Below are 22,689 nucleotides of genomic sequence, written 5' to 3' on the forward strand. Positions count from 1 at the left end.
AGAAAGGTGGCCCCTGTGCTGTGTTAGACAGCTTTTTTGTTAAAGCGGGGGGGGGGGGGGGGGGCACCTTTCAAGACAGTTGGGGGCAGCCTGTGGCTGGCTAAGAAACTTTTTCCTAGGTCAGGTTAATTGGTCACCACAACAACAGTGACACAGATTGTCAATTAGCTGAGACTTTATTCCGCTAGCGTTCCACGTGAACGAGGGATGGTCAAGGCCGGTTGTGCTCACGGCAGACTTGCTGAAACAAAGGCTGCCGGACCCCCTCGGAGCTTCTCGTTATGGAGGTCTGGGGTAAGACTCGGGGATTCTCCTCTCTAACAAGTTTCCAGGCGGTCCTGATGTTCAGGCCAGGAACAGCAGAACCACTATCTAGTCAATCCCTATGGTTCCTCCCAAAGGTAGCACCCTCCCAGTCCACTCAGGGGCAACGAACCCTCTTCTACTGAATGGGAATGCATTTCGAAAAACGGATCCCACCCTAGTTGAGCTATCATAAAGGTAGACTGCATGGCTAAATTTAACATCAGGATACCAATCCAACAGTCCTCGCTCTGTGGGGTTTTTCATCCTCAGAGGAGCAAATTTTTTTATATTACTGTGTTCTTTTTTGGAGAGTTAAAAATGTCTGTCAAAACATTTGAAAAAATGAATTTCAAAAATTCAATCACAATAAGACAATATAAACATGAATTCAGGAGCCCGTAATGAGCCGCTGCAGGGTTCTCTAAGTCACTGCTTGCCTTCCAACAGGATCTGCAACCCAACCGCCAGATCGCCGGCTTCAGATATGGCTAACTGACATCAAGGTGAGGGGCCCCGACATTTCTCTTGGGTGGCATCCTACTCCGGAGTCTGGCCACCTCTGAAAGACTCTTGGCATGGGATCCCATCACACAGTCATCTCGACTGCTCCTCCATAGTTAATGTCTTCCTAATGGCAGGTCTTTGAAGGCCAAAGGGTGAACATCCCTTCCTTATAATTACTGCTCCTGTGTACAAAGACTGAACAGAACGCCCCCTCGCATATACACATACCCTTGGGCTTCTCCTCTCTAGGTTACATGCTTCTGACTCCTTTAACCTTTCCGCAAAGATCCTACTCGCTCACTCTTTCATCACGTTCGCAGATCGTCTCTGGAACCTTTCCAGAATCCCTACCCTTTCCTTGTCTTCCACCTGGGGCTGGACAAGTCACTGGTCCTTTCATCTTTCACCGTACTTTCATTAGTACCTCCTGAGTCACGCGAGGTCTTTACTACTGGCAACGCCGCGCTGACACAGGCACAAACGGGAAAGGGGAGGGACCCGACGCATCCACGTCCCTGAAGCGGAGCTGTCGAGATGACTTGCTTGAGGAGCAGAAGGAGCAGGACCGAGTGGGCAAGGGAGCACTGGAGCAAGACTCAAAAAGACAGCCCAGGAGCCGCAGCCCTCGGTGGGAACCCGGCCGCAGGGACGTCTGAGGCTGGCGGGGCACTCGCAACTCGGAGCAGTTCCACCAGCGCTGGGTGTTGGCGTTTAAACGGCAATATCCAAATCAGAGAGGAAATGACACTGCATTCCAAGCAAAACGGCACACATTTAGACAGGCTAAGAAAATAACAATCAAAGTGCAAATTTATCCTGCATGTGTGATCATGATTATCATTACATCAGGTCCCATATAGGCCCGGCCAGAATAAATATTAACCCATTTTATAAATGACTTTATACTGCATTTGTGGATACAGCTCCACCCAAACCCAAAACAACACTGTTTCCATAGTAACCCACAGATTTCAAAGGAGGAAAAAGGAAGGGAAGACTTCAGAACGGATAGCAATCAAATAAAATAGCCAGCATTATTTAAAATATGTCAGCATTATTTAAAACACACATTTAAGACCATTCTATAGTTTAATCTCTTCCCCAGAACACCAGCTCCTTCGAAGTCACCTTCTTGTAAAGCCGGTCCTCCCATAAAAGACAAAAAAAATCTCCATTTTAATTGAGGAAAGTACATTTCTTGAGTCATTCCTGGGATTCAAATGGGAGTATGATGAAGAAAAACATCTACCGGCTGACTTAGCATTCACTGAAATTCAGATTAATTACCAATTGGTAATTTTGAAATCTTAACTGGGCTTTGATCATCCTATGAGGGTTATCTATTCTCTTGCTGAGAATGTAATGAAAGGAAAAAAGAAGGAAAAGCCAAAATTCAAAGCCAGAGAACTAACAACCAGAAAAGCTGCAGATCATCACCAACTGAGAGCCAGGTTTTTCACTGGCACTTTCTCAAATACCAGTTCCCCCCAGTGAATCTCAGAGATGATATGGACTAGGTTATCCACCTTCCTGTAGGTTCTATGGATCTTCCACCTGTGAAACTCAAGGCAACCTCTGTAGGCAGCACCCTATTCGCAGAATGGGACTGGCCTTACATGGGGTCTTCTCTGAGCTCTGAAAATCCACGGTCCTGGCAATCTCCCCCTCTCGCTCTCTTTCCTACTGCCACCTGATTTCAAAACAGTACAGACTAATAAAAATATAATATTCATAGGCTGGACGAATGGGTATTTTGCATCCCTGGCTCCTGCCTTCGTTGGGAAAGAAATCCTATGGTGACGTAGTAATGTGATTTTCACATTCTAGCTGCACAAACTTGGCTAAGTTATGTAACCTTCATTGACCTTCCTGCCCCTCAGGTTCCTCAGTCTGTAAAACAGAAATAATAAAAGCATCTACCTTATGGGGATGTTAAAACGACAGAATGAATTAACACATAGAAAAAGCTCATCAAAAGACCTGATACACAAGAGAAGAGGACTGGTGTGACCACTATCATTATCATTATTTGCCTCTTTCTTAACAAGCACAATCATATCTGGATGGGGTTTCCTTAGAAAAGACCTCTCAGTGCAACAGAGACAAACACGCTGAGAAAAACCTTGGGAATGATTTCGTTAGGAGGTCTTGAGAACAAAACCACACCGCCCATTGGCTCGTCCTGCATGGCTTCCACTGCCAAGAACTGGGTCTTCCCACCAAAACTGGGTCTGAAACATGGTTCACGGCCGTGTGACCACGAGCCGCTCCCTTACTGTGCCTTAGCCTCAGCTTCGGACCTCTCTGAGGGGAGCAATCGGAGTAAACACCTTTTGGTTACCTGTGGCAAGGATCGAGTGGGAGAATTCCCAAGCAGCATTTCACCAAGGATCCGTGGCATCCCGACGTTAAATACGTGTCAACTTCCATTATTCTAATGCTGACGTGCTCACCCAAAACACTGGTTCAGCAACTACTTGCTGTTGTGTGTGCAAGGCGGTGTGTGATCGAAACACTTGACTTGGTCTGTGCTCTCACGGGGTTCACAGCCCACGTGGGAATACTGACATGGAAAACACGGACCCAGAATGTATGTAATTACAAACTCTGATGAGTGCTATGAAGGAGCAGAGTAGTGGCAATTTACTAAGGTTTATCAATGACAAGCGTATATCACGTTTTGAGTATTTTTCTCCAGTATCCAAGTATGACCCAGAGATGTTCTATCCCATCAAGGACTGCCCAGTCCCATAGTCTAAAAGCTTGCAGTATACTAGCCTTCTCCAGAAAGGTCTCAGTGCTATTGCAGGGTCCTCCTTTTCCCCAACACCATACCAATGTGTCCATTCTTTTCCCTCCGGGTAAACCACAGGCGAGGCTGGTGTTTACAGCCTCCCAGGTTAATACAAAAGGGATGGGGGTGGGGAGGTAAATCAGACAGGCATCTTAGAGCCACACCGTCAAAGACTCCATGTGTTTTGTTCCTGGGCTACTTTGTGAATCACCCATATCATAAATATCGTAAGAACCCAGCTCTGCAAAGTCGCTGGGGGAACAAGATGAAAGAACCACGTTCTCGTGACTCAGAGTGGTTCCCTCCGACCAGGCCAAGAGAGACCCCGCGGCGTGACACCAGGGGCCTCCCGAATTTAAGGATCTATCTGAATGTGTTCTACAATCCTGTTAGTACACTTTTCCCTTCCTTCTTCCTCCAGTTTGCCTAATGGTAGAAGACGCGCGAATGTAATTACATTTACATTTTATTATGAAGTCAGTGAGTCACTCAGAGTACATGCTAGAACTTAACGTTTTATTGTTTTTCATTATGTATTGTGTGCTTCATTGCCTTTAGGGTCGTACTGTTGTCGGGGGAGGAGTTTGAAGTATAAAATACTTATTTTGTGGACAACATACTTTTCTGTCAGGGTCATTGTTTTTATGCCACAGAAGCACTCTGACTCTAGATTACTGGAACTCTGCCATTTACATGTGGCATACTATTCTTCACAGGGAATAACGATTTGGACTTTTGAGATACAGTATGCAGAACTGTTCACACTCAATACAAAATATATAAAAGTGATTGACCAGAAAAAAAAAAAGGGGGAAAATCAAGGAGGCCCAAGATAAGTCAGCAGAAGCTTGAAAATGTCTTCCCATCTTTATGTGTGCATAATCAAATCAAATGCCTTCCCATTTCCTTCTATGCCTCACTTAAAATTATATTCTTCAACCAAATATTTTGGGTGTCAGTTCCATTGGCTTTCATATATGATATCTGGGCCCAGTGATGTAAAAACAGATGCCAAACTTGAGGCAGAGCTGCTCCCTCTTCTCCCCACCACTCAGGACTTTGAAACCAGCCCAGAACTCCAACTGGAAGTCCAAGACCAAAGAAACAAGAAGGACACACAAGTTCACAGTTTCACCCATTGCAAGGTATTTTATTAATTTTAATTATTTTAACATGTAACATCAATATGTTTAAAAAAAAAAAAAAAAAGGCAGGTAGCTGCACATACTCGTTTTTTCCCTCTAAAGTGAGAAGGGCAAGCACTTGCCTATAGACTCCCACTTATTCCAACTCTATGATTACATCCCTAGCTGCCACTTCCAGAGTCCTGTTATCACACACACCAAAGCACACCCTTGCTGAGTCTTCATGATGATTCAGCAAGAGGGGGGGTTTTCTCTGTGTTCCGATTTCATGGATGGGAAAACCAAGGCTCAAAGCAGTAAAGTAACTGATGAAAGGCTCTGAGAGTTACTAAGTAAGTGAGTCAAGATTTGAAGCTGGAGCCTGGCCCCAGAGCTGGGGCTTACAATCGCCATACATCCATAGACAAATATTGGTCTTCATTTGCGCTAACACACCACTCACTCACACATGTAGCCCATTTAATCTCATAAGATCTTTCTGATCTTCTGTTATATCATAGAAAAAGATAAAAAGAGGTATATATAACTGGGTTAAGTACCTTAACCAAAGATACCCAACTACTAAGTGTCAGAACCAGGATTTGAAGTAAGGTTCTAAACTAGGAGCTCCAAGATATATTCCCCAAAGGTGTACTTCACTTGACCTTTCAGGGTGGTAGACGTGGTAAGACCTAGGAGAAACAAAGGTTTCCCACCTGAGATTTTTGTTGAGATTATGATATATGCCCTTCCTCCCAGGTTATCCAAACTGGGCCCCAAAATCCTGAGTAGCAAAACTCTAGGCTAACAAAGTAGCACGGACAATCACCCATCACTCGAGGCCTCTTTCTACTGTGAAATGACAGTCACAGAGACAACTGACGTATAACTGCCCTACCACGAAACGAAAGAAAGAAAAAGTAAATGGTAATCTACCTTCATGTCCAACATTGAATGTACTGCCCAGCAGGAGAACAGTAAACCAACTTATGGTTTAAGACAGTGGTCCTCAACTGGAAAGCCAAGGAGCAGGGTATCTGGAACACATGGGAGCGATGGGATAGATGAAAAAAAACTGCTATGTTCATTCAAGTAGGAATGGCACCCCCTGAAAAATAGAAACCAATAAGCCCCACACGGGTGAGAAACTGCTGTTTCTCATTCCAAGGACATAAGACAGGCTGTCACCTAAAGAAGGCACCTCAAAAATAACTGTGCAATGACTAGATGATCTATTGTCCAGTCAAATAAAAGTAACTGTAATGAGGGTAATATGACAGCATGAAGACACTTACCTTGTAGAGAGAAAGCAGGACACAAAGTTACGAGCACTAGATACTTAACTACTGCATCCAGAAAAGACTAGGAAAGGGATGAAAACATTCAACCCTTGTTTCAGAACAGAGAAAGAATTAATGATTTTCCCCTCTGCTGCATAAGTCTGGTATCATTTATGGTGACAGTAAAAATCTTAAATCGTATTTAATTGGCCAAAAGAGATCTAGAATAGGAAAAAAGTGGAAGAAAAAAGAAAACTACTGGAGTAGGGACAACTGGGCAGCTCAGTGGTTAAGCATCAGGCTCTTGGTTTCAGCTCAGGTCATGATCTCATGGATCTCTGCGACGGAGCCCAGGTCAGGGAAGTATGCCTGAGGATTCTCTTCCTCTGCCCCTCCCACCACTTCTAAGCGCATGCGTACACACACACTCTCTCCCTGCCCCCGCTTAAAATAAATAAATAAATAAATAAATAAATAAATAAATAAATAAATCTATCTTTTTAAAAAACACTGGCGTACAAGCAACCCTGAATTAATGCGGCCAAAAGAATATGAGAGACTTTTTAACCCACTGAGCCACCCAGGAGCCCCATAACAGACTTTTTTTTTTTTCAGATTTTATTTATTTGACAGAGACACAGAGAGAGAGCATGAGAGGGGAGAAGGTCAGAGGGAGAAGAAGATTCCTTGCTGAGTAGGGAGTCCAATGCGGGACTCGATCCCGGGACTCCAAGATCATGACCTGAGCCAAAGGCAGTCTTTTAACCAAATGAACCACTCAGGCGCCCCATGAGAGACTTTTTTTAAAAAGATAAGTTATGACCACCTTGTGTTTCTAGACAGATTTTCCACCCTCACTTCCGAATCCAGAGTACTGCAAACTAAAGTCAGCAGTTTACAGCCCCTGCCTAGCAAAGTCTTCTTCACCCCAGTTTCCTACCTCTCGTAAGCAGGCTGCCATACACTGTCAGGCAAGGCCAAAGTTCAATGCCATTTTCCCCCTTCTCCATCCCATGCCTCCCCCACTGCAGACATTCCCCTATCCTCCCAGTCTTTGCTACAACTTCTATACTATCTGTCCGAACCTGTCTCCTATGCCCACGATCACCACCCTAACTCAAAATCTTCCCTCTCCCCAGGAAGCCGTCACTGCCTTCCTGCCCTGGTGAATGGTACTAACTTTCCTATCATGTGCAAGCAACGCCCAGCATTTTTAGTAAGCTGACTAACACTATCAAACACCACTATTAAATTCTCAATGGAAGTAGCAGCTGCAATTTTTTTTAAAAAGTAATGATTAGTTAGAAACTAAGTTTGGTCTCAAACATTTCTACCAAAATATACCTTAATGGTGGAACACCTGGCTGGCTCAGTCAGGAAATCATGCAACTTCTGATCTCTGGAACAGCGTCAGTGTTCCAGCCCTATGATAGGTGCTACGGAGATACTTAAAACAAAACAAAATAAACAAACAAACAAAAACTCCATGGAAATGGAGAAAGGGGGGAAGGGGAGGATAGTTTATATCCACTCCTGAGGCCGGAAGAGTCTGGAAACACTAACCAAAGAGGACATAAGTAAGCAGGAAAGTCATGGTCAAGATTCAAAATCTTACATGCCAGCCTAAATATGTCCATTTAAAATGCAAAAATGATGTCTTTTCCCACTGAAATCTTCAAAGAAAAAGTGCCTCTTCATGGAGATAAGCTGGAGTAAATTATTTTGTGATTTAAGGAGGATTCTGACTTCTCTAATGTATGGACTTAATAGTATGCACGTGACCACTGAGATTTACAGGCCCACGTGACCAAACCAAAGACAATTTAAAAAAAATTAAAAATGGGTTATCTGTTGGCACTAAGTAGCAAACTCACAAGTTCGTTAGCTGTTCAACTCTTCAACTGGATGCGCCAATATGACTGGTAGGCACAGACTGGGGATGACCTAACGTGGTTTTCTCAGAGGCTATAATCCATGAGGGAATACTTACTGCTGGGCTACATTTACAGTGATTGAAATGAATTCATTTAAAGAGCACGCTAGATTTTTTTTTTTTTTTAATAAAACAAGTTAGTCAAGCCTTTTTCAACTTCAGCAATGTTTGCTCCCCTTTTAAAGGAAAAGAACGTCTCGAAGAGCTCTGATTTTAGAAATATGGAAGTGGTACATTCTATAACAATGCTGCCTGAGCTAAATATAAAGTGAGATGCACAGGTCATTTTTAAATTTTTAGTAGCCCCATCAGAAAGATAAGGAACGGATAAAATTAATTTTAGAGACACACGTTATTTAACCCAATATATTTAAAATCCTATCACTTCAGTATGTAATCAAGTGTCCTTGAAATCCAGTGTGTACATGACACCTTGCCCCTCTCCATTCACACGAGCCACAGACACACTTCGTGTGGCCAGCAGCCACAAACGGCTAGCACAGGTACTGGAAAATACGATTCTCAAAGATCATATTACCATGTCTGTGAAAAAGAGATTTCCTAAAGAAACTCTAACCTGATTCTATTTCAGAAAATTATCATTATTGTTTGGGTTCACTGTATTGACTTTTAAATGGAAGGTCTTTAACAGACATGGGAATCTAAATAATTCCTATATAATGTACATGCCTTTCAACCTCCAAAACCTATAATCACCTCCTCAAATTCTGGACAAAAATAATACTCATTAATCGGGCTTTCTGTTTGTTTTTAATTTAAGGTTCCTGTCCTTCAATCTGATTCACAGTTGAATGATAAATTATTAGACCCGTGATATTCCCTGGGAACTCCATGGCTTTAAGAATCTGTTTCATTAAGGAATTACTCATTCCAAAGGAAATGTATTGACACTTATCTCATTTTCCCTCCTGTTCTTCGTGGGGACACCTGTGATTTTCAGAGACAAAGGGCTAGAGATGAGGGCCTCTGTGTATCACCAGGGCCTTGAGCTAGTGCTGCACCTGCAGCTTCGTCCGGCTAGTTTTCACAATCCTTCTTCCTGCAGCCATGGGTGCACTGGGAGGTGTGGCACAGCGCCCTCCAGAGGATCCCACGGAAACAACAGAAAACGGCACTCACCCCCACCTATCCCCCCAACCCGGCCCCAGGTCAACCAACAAGCAAGCACAAAAGTTCAAGGAACTGGAACTACTCAATCTAGCCAGATCCTCAAACTCTGAACACTAAATCCCTTCTTATTCCCACAGAATTCTTGTGTTTCCAATTCTATTTCTAATGCCCCCCCCCAATGTAAAACTCATAATCTCCAGCGAAGCAGCCGATCGAAGCACCATAAAATGAAAAGTCTGGGAACTGTGTGTAGGCTGCCATGACTTGGCTCATTATCCTCATTTCCTTAATAAAATATATTTAAAAATAACTCTCCATTCACATATTTACAGTACAAAGTATAACTATAACACTTTGATTCAAATAATTACATAGGTAACCTCAGCAAAAGCGATTCTGTAAGCGTACACCACCACACAACATAAAATTAAAGACACATTTCTAACTCCCTAACACAATTTCTCTGGTAACATTCAGCCTTGCATACATAACACTGATTTGCATATTAGTGCTACATCCAACTCAGGTAACCATGACACCTCCAAAATAGACACAAGCAATAAACATGACCAAAATCCTGTCAGATTATTCAAGTGACATTGGGAAAAGAATATTACAAGGTAATTTCTAATACTGAGGATTTGTATCCATACATAAAATACCAACTGAAATAGATCTTCAGAATGAAATTTCCTAAAACGATTAAAGTAAAATGTGAAACCTCACAGTTTATACAAGACAAGAAACATTTGGCTGCAAATGGTTTTATAATTTTGCTAATTAAAAATTATCCCATTTTCACTTTGGATTCATCATGTAACAGAAACAGGAATAACCTTACCATGCCAGAAACACAAGCAAATGATTAAAGTTCTACTCTCAAAAAAATCTTTAAAAGTTGGCAAAACATTTCATTAGGCTACAAATCAAAATCCGTCTGTCCTTGACATCTCTTTAATGTCTTCCAGATTCCACATCTACTTTTTTTTTTAATCACTCACTGAATCGCTCAGAAATTAAAATATGTTAAAACACCACTCATCTTGGACCTCTCGGAAAGTCCTCCGGGACCGTACAACCTTCAGGCCCCACCACATGCGCAGTGGACCCCATACTGCCACCAACTGATTTATGTAAAGTATTCCATAAATTTCACAATGAGAAAAAAAAATATTCCCAGAATCGTGCCTTCATCAATAAATCTGCTACATGAGAAGAATATAAATAAATACGAAAAAGGGGCCACCGTGAACTCTCTCTTCTGAAGTTTGCCAAGTGGAAATGGGTATAACTATGATTAAAAATAAAAATCTCTGAGCTTCCAAGGTGTTACCAACAAAATATGCCTACAAAAAGAAGAATGCAAGTGGCAAGGAGGTTGACTGATGAGCACGTATTTCTCTGTAAAGCTAATGAAGGCAATGTTTACAGTGCATACTTATTTATTTATGCTTCCCCTCCCTGAGCCCTCCATGTGCCATGGGAGTCAGTGTGCGTTAATGGCACTGAACACCAGAGAACCTTCCAACTGCGAGTTGCAGTCACTGTGTCAGTGGAAACAATGAATCACAGACGTGCAACCTGGGATGAGTTGTGGCAGCACCTTACATGTGTCACCAATGTGTCATGTGACATGGCTGTTGCCATGGTGAGGCTCCATGTTCGGGAAATGTGTTAAGTCTCATAGAAGGCACCCAGCCATCCCCCAACGTACCCATGCTCGGGAATGTGTACTGAAATCTTTCTACTGCCGGTAACATTGTGGTTGGCTTCCTCGCTGGGAGTCTTGCTGGAAGCGGGGTAGGGGGGGTGTCCCTTGGGGAAAGCTGCGAGAAAATCGAGTGCAGCATCCCCAATGACTGTTGGAGGACGTGGGGAGCCCCAACACAGCTCGAAAAGCAGGATCTTTAAAAATAATCAATCAATTCTTTCCATGGGATAAAAGCGGGCTATCCCAAAAAGGGAGATAATTTTTACGTTGCTTGTCTCATTTCCGTGCGTTCAAACAAGGGATGAGGCTAAAGAGACCAAAACCTCCACAGTGTCTTGGGTAGAACAGAAGCATTATACGGATTGAGGAGATACAGATGAATCACACTAGTCACGTTTACCAAAAAATCCTCCTCTTGGGCTTTTCTCACCGGAGTCTCCCACTTTACCCTAGCACTGCTTCCATCACCTGAAAGCAGGAATAAAAACCGTAAGAGACTCCCCCTTGTGAGGACTGAAGGATCCCCTTGGGAACTGAGCAGAGGATCTGACACGTGGGAGTCACCCAGCAAGCTGCGACCACGGGGTCTAGAACCACCTGGCTTGGCGCAAAGGGAAGCCCGCTCCTGTGCTCCGACTTCAAGGGAAGATGTGGGACTCTCCAGCAACAGCTTCTTCACGGGCTGGCTTCCCGAATTTGGAATTTAAGAAGAGGTCTAAGAAAAGTCAGAATGTTTCCTCCTCATGTGATGAAGACAGTTTTGTCAAAAAGAGGCCCCTTTAAGTGAATTAGATAGAAATGTAGACACACAGAAAAAAATAGGCCTCTGTCGCTTCCGGTGCTATGAGGAACCAGCAAGATGGTTACAGGACACCTCAAACGCAACAGGAGGAACACCTGAAGGACCAAAGGATCTTTAGCCTGGAGAAGGCTCCAGAAGGACCCATGGCCGATGTGAAAATAACTGATGGGCGGTCATGTAGAACAGATGGGTTTTGCAGAAGCTCAAGGTATCAAGCCAAACAAGTGAGTGGCAAGACCATGGGTGGTAGATTACAGTCCAATTTAAGAAAGAACTTTCCAGCCCTAAGGTTTGGTCAGAGATAAAACGAACTTCCCGAAAGATGCTAAGTTCAACACCCCAGAGTGACGCAGATGGCCTGGATGTTTGTGTAGCAGCAACGGAGCCTCACAGATTTAGGCACAAGAAGCAGAGGCGCGCAGTGAGCTTTAGTATGCCTCTGAACGCTTAATACCTAGGAGTCTTTGAAGATATGTGACACATAGGTACATACACATAGGGACACATAGGTACATAAACATAGATATAAAAAATTAACATCCTGGGACACAGCAGAAAGATAATGGCAAATGGGTTGTAATAATCCAAAAGCACATTTTTTAATTTCGGGCAGAGTTTAGAGCTCATAGATCCCTATATCATTCGCTGAAATTTTACTACATGCCAACCCTTTCATAATGTTCTTTGTGTATTAATTCACTTAATCCTACAATCACCAATGAGTTAGGTACTACTATCACTCACATTTTAAAGGCAAGGAAACTGAGGTACAGAACAGCGTCGTAACTTACCCAAGATTCTAGCATTAGTAAGCGGCAGAGCCAGGATTCAAACTCAAGTAGTCTGGCCAACATCCTGTGTTCTTAATCACCACATTTAGCTGTTTATTACACATTAAAGGTTCTACATCTTGGCTCTGGATCATGGGATACGTTTATTTTTCATTTAATAAAAAAATAAAATAAAATAACCCTTTGCAAGGCTTTCAACCTAATTCTACCTTTGCTTTGTTCTCTCTGTCACTTCCTGCAATTTTTTATTACAATGGACATTTCTATGAAAACATATTTGCTTCTTGGAGGTTCATCTTTTCTCAATGTTATTCCCCAGATGCGGTAACAATATCTTGGTTCACAAATTATGGTGTGCCGAAAATCAGAAACTCTTTCCCTTCGCATCCTAGCCAATTTTATCATGATAGTTGATAGCGAACTACTCCTCTAGATTATTCTCCTGGACCTTTCTTGAAAAACATCCTTTTCATTTCTCCTCCCTGGTCATACCTTTTTTTCGTTACTCAACGCTGTGTTAAAACTTTGCCTTCATTTTATTAAAATGCCCCACTGTCTGAATTCATTCTTGCCCATGTTTACCCCTGCCTTGACTTCCCTCACCTCTTGACAAAAGACTAAAATCTTCAATAAAAAGTTGAAACTCTAATTGAAGACATCTTCTTTCCAGAATGCTCACATTTTTTTTTAAACCATTCTTATCCTCCAGAGATTTCCTTACAGAAAATCACACGACATACATTATATGTCTCCTGGTCTCCACTTCCCTCATGACAAAGTCAGGGACACGTCAAAGAAAATTTCCTATTCTTATCATTCAATACCACCTCTCAGAGTTTTGCTGTCCCCACGAATCACTTGTACAATGATTTTTGTATTTTTCTTTAAATGTCTCAATTTTATTAAATGTTGCCCTGAAGGACTATCAGCTGAGATACCAGACCTGAGGTGCGGTAGGTAGTATTTTGCTGCATAGTGAATATAGAATACATACTAAAATAACATTCAAAAATGTTCATCTGTGTCTCCTAGCAAACTCATCTCAAATTTTGCTGGTGATATATACAACACACTTCAGAAAATGCTCGTATTGAGGAGAATACAGACCTCAAGCCATTTTCAAAGTCTACGTTTCTTCTTTGACTTGTTTTCTCTTTCACTCTTTTACCCCTGTCCTCACTTATAGTTCTCTTGCTTGAAATACAGGAAGGGAGAGCCACCCCCCCCAACTACATGTCCCTCTAAATCAACGAATAAACCAATCACACAGAACAGTTTGTCTCAAGATGAGATTTTAACAGGAGACATTATTACTTCATCAGAAGCTGAAGAGCAAATGATCCAGCTGAAGCATCATACGAGCACAAAGAAGTGAATCCTTGGCAAGGCTTCGTGAGTTTTCTTCTTTAGTCTAGGGCTCAGCAAACCACAGGCCCCGGAGGTCAAACTGAACCTGTTGCCCGTGAGCTAAGAATAGTGTTGATGTTCTTTTAGGGTTGGGAAAAAATTAATACAACGACTTGGTGTCAAGCAGAAATTATACAAAATTCAAATTTCACTGTCTGTCAATAAATTTTGTTGGAAACACAGCCATGCCCACTCGTGCACGGGCTGGCTGTGGCTGCTTTCACACTACAGTCACTGTAACAGAGCCTAGCGCACAGAGGCTGAAATACTGACTATCTGGCTCGGAAAAAGTTTGCTGATCCCTGATATGGATGAAGAAGTTCTCTCAGCCTTTTGCCACCACACACATACGTGAGTATTCTTTTGAGTTATAAAAGCTGCCCACCCTACTTCCCCACCCCCACAAAAAAAAAAAAAACAATAACAAAACAAACCAAAAAACCCAAAAAACAAAAAAGCCAAGAGTAAGACAGAAAGCATAAGGAATCTCCATGTACTCAGCACCAAGATCAGATCAAAGCTTCCGTTCAGACCTGCAGCATGGGCTAGAAGACAGATACCCACCAGCCGGCACCGTGTGGGCTGCGCGCCCCGCTGCCTCATTTCTCATGCGATTCTGAAGACTATTAACCGTCCTAAGAGTAAATGATCCTGATACCTTTTAAAGCTGCAACATTATTAACAATTAAAAGGCTGCCAACCACACATACACAATAACTTTCTTGTACTTTAATATGCATATCCATGGCCTGATTATACCAGCGTGGAGAGATTGACAGGAAAAGCTGAGTGTCATGGCTCCAAAGGAGACACGACATTGATCAGTAAATAATACACGTTTTTTGAAACTGTCTAACTGCATATTTACACGTGTCAATTCTCATACACTTTGGTGACAGACTTCTTTTTCAAACCTCTATGTAACAAATTCTAATACTGATTTTTAAAATGTTTTTAATAACTACAAAAAAACCACACACACATTTAGAGTGTATAAGGTTTAAATTATATCCACCAAAGAGTGCCACCTGGAGCATTAATTGCTGCATCTTAACCATTCCCAGGGACATCCATATATTTGCAAATGTCTCAAGAAAAGGTTAAAATATAGTTGCAAGTAACCTATTTCTTGTGCTTACAATTTGCCAGGCACTGTAGTTAAGAACTTCGCAGCCAAAAAGGTCGATCCTACCATTGCCCCCTTTTGACAGCCTTGAGGAGGATAAAAGACTTGGCCATGGCCATACTATTAGTGAGACCTGGGACCAGGACCTGAGCCTCTCTGCTCTAACTTCAGACACCAAGCCCTCCCTCACCCATAGCAGGCTGTGGAGACCTGTATTTAACAGGTTTCCTGGGCAGCCCTTAGAGATCGCCCTTTGAAAAACATGGCCCCAAGAACTTGGGGGAAGAAGGGAATGCAGTCAATGGGTCCTCGGTTCAAGTCCTGTCAACTCCCTTCCAAAAACTAGTCACGGGAGAATGAGAGAGAAGATGTGTAACAGGGGTATCATAGCCCCTGGCATGCCACATAAGCTCACTTCCAACAGCTACTAAACGACTATCATTCTTTATAGGTCAGGGAAAGCTTGTTTATCAGGTAAAGTCATTTTATCTATATCGTCCAGAAAATTGCTTCAACTCTTGGCCAATTAGGTGAGCATCTTCTTGCCCCAAGATTCCCTAGCAATTAAATTACACCAGCAGTTGAGAGCTGGCAAAGGTGGGGAGGGCCACGGGGGAGCAGAGATGCAGTGATAAACCAGTCACTGGTTTATTAACCACTAGACTAGACAATGAGCTAGACATACCCCTCACCCCCCACCCACATACAATTTGTTTTATTACAAAAGTAGTCACATTCGTAAAGAAGTGGGGGAAATAGCATAATGAGCCCCGTATACCCACCACCCGGATTCCAAAATATCCAGATTCGGCTCCATTTGTTCCTTCCTGGAGATTTGTAAAGGAAATCACAAGTGAAAGGCCATTTCACCCTTACACCACCTATTAGGCAAATCTTTAAAAAAATATGGAGAGGTCGAGGTGCCTGGGTGGCTCAGTGGGTTAAAGCCTCTGCTTTCGGCTCAGGTCATGATCCCAGGGTCCTGCGATCGAGCCTCGTGTCGTGTCGGGCTCTCTGCTCGGCAGGGAGCCTGGTTCCCTTCCTCTCTCTGCCTGCCTCTCTGCCTGCTTGTTATCTGTCAAATAAATAAATAAAATCTTAAAAAATTTAAAAAAATTTTAAAAAAATATGGAGAGGAAAAACGCCCTCAATAATAACTGAAAACACATCATTAAAACAAACAAACAAACAAACAATTCCACAGAGCATCGCTGAGACCGGTCGGCTGGCCATCTAGCCTGAACATCCATCCCGGAAGGGCAGTTGTCCCTGGAGGCCTCAATAACCTGACAAAGAGGCAGCACTTGACCTTTCCCAACCTAGAGCCACGGGCACAAAATTCCAGCGGCCAAGGTCCTCCCTTCCCGCACCCATTCTCTGGAGCGGCCAGCCTGCCAGCTCAGTGTGGTCTGCTCATACTGTACTGAGGAACAAAGAAGTCATCTGCTCAAATGTGAGGGACTCCAAGAGCTGCCACTACCAGGAGCATCTTTACCTGAGGAAGAGAACCGAAGGAAGCACACAACACCGAGCCCACCCGCAGGATTCCGGGAGATTTTAGACAGAGGAAAAGGCCAGTAGGTAAGGAATATTTTTGAAAAAAAAAATTTTTTTGGAAGAAGTTATTTCCTTTTATATCACCGGTTCTATAAAAATCCTGTTTGTATATTAAGCTGCAGTTTCAAGTGAGTTGGATTCCAATTTCTTCCATAAAGACAACTAACTATAAGCTACAAAATCTTCCCTGCCTAAATGAACTAAAAGGGCCTTAAAGAACCACAGAAGGTGAGGAGGCAGCATGCCCTCGTGGAGAAGACACAAGCTTTGAAACTGGCCCAACTTAGGGTAAACCCTCTTATAAAACTTGCTACGTGATCCTGAGCAGGTGACCAAGCCACTGGGCTTCCCTCTTCCCAACAATTCAACCAGGGGCACCTGGGGGGCTCAGGCAGTTAAGTGTCTGAGTCTTGATTTGGACTCAGGTCATGACGGCAGGGTCCTGGGATCGAGCCCCACATGGGGCTCTGCATGCCGCTCAGAGTCGGCCCAACATCCTCTCTCTCCCCTCCTCCACTTTTGAGTGCTCTCTCTCCCTCACTCTCAAATAAATAAATAAAATTCCCAAAACAAACAAACAAACAATAAAACCAAAATAATAATATCCAGGACACAGAGACACTGTTAGAATTTAAAAAAAGATAACTAATGTGATATCCAAGCCACTCTAGGAAAACTTAACGCCTCATGAATGGGTGCTGTAATTGTTTGTGACAAACATCACTAAATCTCGCCGAACACAAAGAGGGATGAGAAAGACTTCACCACACGACCCTATTCCAGTCAACCCGCTGGAGCTGCGGGGAACAGCATGTACAGCAAATCCAAGCGCCCACCATCAGAACAGACCACGATGGGTTCCACTGATTTTTTCATTCTTGAGTAAGGCCAACACTATCATCCTATAAACATGCGCCGGGAGGTTAACAATTCATGTGTTCACCTACCATCACTTTCCAGAACTCCGGTTCCATGACCAACACAACACAAATAGTCAAACAAAATGTTGAAGTGAAATTAAAATGTAAATTAACTAAATGGTGCTTCAATGCACTAATTGCTCATTTTTCTTTAAGAAGGAATTAAAATGATGGCAATTCTCAACAGGGTACCTCAGCAGCCTGCACCCAGACTAAGTGGAAATTTCCTTCTCTTCGTCTCTGTGCATTGCTTGAACCAAGTTAAGAGAAAACAGATTATTTTCAAAAACAACACGCAATGTAACTTAAGTTCCTAGAATTTTACATCACGGAAGATATCATTTGAAATATAATAGTTGAATGCCTTCCTCCCTGGTACAGCTTGCTTCAGTGTATTGATAAAAACCAAGATTAATATGCAAAAGGAAATTGCAAGGAACTTGCCCTGCACCGGTCAGCACCTGGTACATGTGGGTGCCCCTCCCTTTGAGAAAGCAACTGCACTTGGAGAGTGAGAGTCTGGGTTTCATTCTCACCCCACCACTTCCTTGCTAGGTTTTAGCCTCAGTTGATGCACAGGTAACAAGAGGGTGAGAATGGTCTCTTTTTTATCTTTTCCAAAGCTATAGAATTAAAAAAAAAATTTTTTTTAATTACAAAAACCTACAAAACTATAATGCTTCACATACGTAACACCAAAACCAGATGAAAGGTGGAAAATAAACTACTTCATATCATACAATTATGGCAGACGCATGTTAAAAAACCCAACGGTTACATAACCGGATAACTGCTAAACTTGCGTGTGTGAGAGTCTCTCATTAAGAGAACAAACATACACTGCTTAGCCACTGGATGCCAGGTGTCCAGGTAAGTATTGGGTATACAAAGAAAAACTACAAAGACGGGTCAAAAGTCACTCGCCTGACATTACTGTGTTTGTACTCATGTCAATGGTGAACGTATACACTTGCCTACGGGAACTTAAGCAGAGTAATTCTGAGGTCGCATCAGCACTCAGCAGAAGACAGACCGTGATCAATTAGTGATGTCTGTCAAGGACACAGGAATGGGCAGGGGTGGGGGGGGGGGGATGTAAGATCCGAAGTATGTCAGGAATGTTCAACACCCTTGATTTAGGCAAGGGATGTGAGGCTTTGTGTAAATGTCCTGGGAACAAAAGCCTGCCCGCTACATTAAAAGTTTACTCGACAGTGAATTTGTATGTCCAGAAAAATGTGTGTATAATCCCATAAGGGGCTTAGAGGGGAATGGAACATATCTGCAATATAAATGCAGATTACCTTTATTACAAAATTGGATCATATCCTCATTCCTAGACTAATTTCCTATATCATAAAACCTATATTCAATTTTATAAATAGCATACACCAAGAATCATAAATTCAGTTAATGCAGAAATTTAACAGATTTTTTTTTTAATAAAAGTGAGAAAAGGCTGTTTTCGAGCAAGTGTCTGAAAGGACAGAAAGGGCTCTTTCTTTGAAGATATGTTTTTCCCTCCAATTCTACCTCCTTGGGGATATAACTAGAGAAGAAATAAATTTCACAGCTAATATATATGAAGTAACATGTTTAACATTATCCAATGAATTTATATCTACCTACACCATATAAATTTATCTCACATAAACTGTCATCTCCAACAGAATTCATTAAAACAATGTTATAGCTTCTGAATTAAATGCAACCTTCTAATTGGAATTTAATCTTACAATAGTAGTGGGTTTTATTTTCTAATTGACAAACGGAATAATTCATTACTTTGTCTTGCAGTTCTGTCTGAAGAATTAGAAAGTAAATGTGACCTAGGTGTTGGCTGGCCACTTCTGTAAAGTACACGGTGGGTGGGGAGGGAGGCGGGCAGGGGAGTTTCCTTCATCATCCTCAGAACTCCTTGGGCTGCTTATGGGCAGGAAAAGGATGGACACTCTCACTCTCACCATCCTGAATGACTAGATTACTAATAGAGTCCATTCCCGCCACGTAAATGTCATGTTAATTTCTGATCTTCATCAAGCCAGACAATGGTTTCCACCTTGGCCCCTGGCCAATTAGCTGTGTGGAAAATATTCAGCCAATTACGTTACTTCTATTAGGTTAGGGACTGGAGAGAAAGGCAAAATAAACGCCTCGAAAATACTTCGGAGATAAAATGTAAGTTGACACTGTCTTCGCATGCTGGAGCCCAAGTTATACAATCTGATAGGCAGCTGCCAGCACTCATAACTGCTTATTAAATCTAGCCTCTCTTTATGGCGTGAGTGAAGATCTGTATTTTTACCAATATTAGGTTCATCGTGTTATGAAAGAGACCAAAATACTTAAGATCATTCGCTCCAGCTTATAAAACATATTATGTAGTTTATTAAATTGTTAAAATTACTTTTCAAACTCAAAATTTCAGGGCCTGGAAGCTGAAGCACAACAAAGTGGCTTTGCCCACTGACAGGTTCCAGCCCAAGACAGCTCAGGAGGGGAGCCCGTCAGACAGCTTTCCTGTCCCAAAACACCTGCGACCTGCCCCCACCTCTTCCTGGAAGCTACACCACCACCACTACCGCACCCCAAAACCCATGACCAAAAAAAGTAAGAAAGAAAAAACGCACTCAAATTTTATACAAAAGCAAGGATCTCCCAGCCAAAACGTAGCCCATTCTCGAGTCATAAGAAGTGGGAAGAAATATTTCCTATGGTTTTCCCTCATCCGAGTAGGTTAAAAGCTAGGAATTTCATTATGACAGAGATCAAACAAGTAACTGTGGGCCAAGAAGGAAAAACAATCGAGGACAAAACAATGTCACGTGGTGCTGCATTCTCACACTAGATCCTCCAGCAGAAGACAGCTTACTGACAGGGAGTGGGCAATGCCAAGGCAGAGACTGAGTAACAAGCCAGCAATGCGCCATCCCTACTCCACTCTTCTCAGGAAAACTCTATGCAAATCCAGACTGTTATTAACACGTTTATTAATAACACTGTGGCTAACTGCCTATTAAATATGCAGCAGACTTAACTGCTCTCCACTCTGGGAGCCTCGTGATGAGCATCAGATAGGTATCCATACTGACTTCAGCTTCACGCCTGGGAAACAGGAGCCAACTCTGATTCCCTGCTGGCAAACGGTGGCATTAAAGAACCGTCCCAAAGAGAGACCTCAAGCGCTCAGCCTGTCTCTTCTCTGTTATCTTGCCCCTAAAGTAATTTACTAAGCAGGCATGGTTATCAACCACACAAATTGAATACATTACCCATTTTCTGGCTTTAAAAATTTGCCATAACGATCTATTTGTGCAAACCTTTCCTCATATGAGCTCACTTGCCTTGCGTGTGAGTGCAGCAATGTACTGTTCTGGCTGCCTGACCCTGTGACTGTGACTCTGTTTACCATGAGGACACTAAGCGTGAAACACTGCACAGAGAGTTAGAGTTTATTCCAAGCCCAAAGACTTCAAATTACCAGTGGTAACCATCAATGGGCGCTTCTTTTGGTTACTTGATAAACTGTAAGGTTCTAAAAGCCGCAGGGCTGTGAATATATTTTTGACAATGAAAGGACTAACTAGATGCCAGATATATAATTCACAGGAAGTTGGGTTATTGCATCACAGAGGAAGAGAATTGGTCCTCTGGGCGAACCTTGGAGGTGTGCTTTGAGGAAGAAGAGGATGGAAAATCAGAACACATGCTCCAGCTCAGCAGTGCTCAGGGACTTCCACTTCCTACTAAAAATATAGTGAAGGGAAGTCTACTACCATCTGATAAATACAAAACTCTTCCTTAATTTAAAAACCTGGTATTTGACGAGGCCATCTTATCAATTCAAAAGAGAGATCATTTTCATTATAGTTCTTGAGTCTGATTTCTCAAAGAGCAGCCCTCACCCAACGAAATAAATGTATAAAATGAACTCTGTCTTCAATAAATCCATTCATGTGGTTTTGTTAAACTTCAAACATCAATTTTATGACCGTGAGATTGAGTCAGGCTTTCTCAATACTGGAGACAGAGATGACAGGTAATCTCATGTCTGCGTTTGTTACTATTTCAGTAACTTCAGAATTCCAACCACTTCTATTAATTCTCCTGTGTATCTGAGGCAGGCCCAGGCTTTTGTCTCAACTCAACCCGGATCTGCAAAGATACCACATTTCATAATGCTGCTACCTGCTCACTGACCGACAGACCATCTGCAAAAGTCTATCATAGCTCGGTAGCAGTGGAAGACCCTCGAAGCAACTTCACAGGCAAGAAGTCAAAGTGCTTCCCAACAGCGTCCAAGGAATGTAAGGGAGGATCTTCATCAGCTCTAAATTCCATGACTCCATTAACCATTTGGTTTCGGTGTGGACATCCTCGCCTCACGTGTCACTATTTACTATTTGCCTTACTCCTTGCCAAGAAGGAACAATGTCAGGAAGATAGAAGACTTCGTGTTTCCTCTATCTGAAGCTTCAGCAGAATGGAGTAACCAAACAGCCCAAGCAGAAGTGAATTTTAGAGCTCACAGGCTCTTTGAGGATCAATGAGTCATTACTAACTGTTTTAAGTACTTCACTAGGGCTCCCTTTTTTTTTTTTTTAACCTATGACATGGGAAGGTCAAATTGGTCTCTAACTATAAAAATCTTTGGGGTGCATGGCTCAACTTGATCTTAGCTCAGGTCTTGATCTCATGGTCCTAAGCCATACACTGGAACCCAGAGTGCAGCCCACTTTAAAAAAATAAATAGATAAAATAAAATCTTTTCAAATCTGTCCCAATAACTAAATGCATAACAATTTCTTAAGAAGACACTTATCAGAGAACTTTTACTCAGCTGCATGGGCTGGATGTCTCAACCTCCATTAACTGAGAAAAACTAGAAAAAAAGATGCTTAAGGACCAAAGAAGTAGGCTCCAGTCCCAACCAGGCCAAGCACTTAGACATCTCAGTTAGACTCTGTGGGCTTCGGCTGCTCCATCTACTAAATGTGGGCATTTAAACCGACGATTTCTAGGGCCTTCTCAGCACTGACAAACAGGGTACTCTAACCCACCTGCTTTGTTGTAAATGTAGGAATTCACAACAGACACTAACCTGCCCCATGTCAGGTAACTACTGGGCCTCCCAATACCAACATTATGTCCTTCCTCCTTCACAACCCTTCCCTCCATAAAAGGAATCTGTTCCAAATGCAATCATACTAAGACAAAGGACATGGAGTTTATGCCAATGGTTCTCTCATCATTAAGTGCCACTGAATGCAAAACCTGAAACAAAATGGCTCCCCTCAAAGGTG

The 22,689-nt window shown here is 42.5% G+C and overlaps 1 protein-coding gene across 7 annotated transcripts in view; it reads right to left on the reverse strand.

Annotated features, from left to right (window-relative positions):
- FOXP1 (forkhead box P1) overlaps positions 1 to 22,689 on the reverse strand; it is a 586,176-nt gene that overhangs the window by 473,458 nt on the left and 90,029 nt on the right. The window lies entirely within an intron of this gene.

Source organism: Meles meles, chromosome 20 (genome assembly GCF_922984935.1).
Source record: "Meles meles chromosome 20, mMelMel3.1 paternal haplotype, whole genome shotgun sequence".
NCBI lineage: Eukaryota > Metazoa > Chordata > Mammalia > Carnivora > Mustelidae > Meles > Meles meles.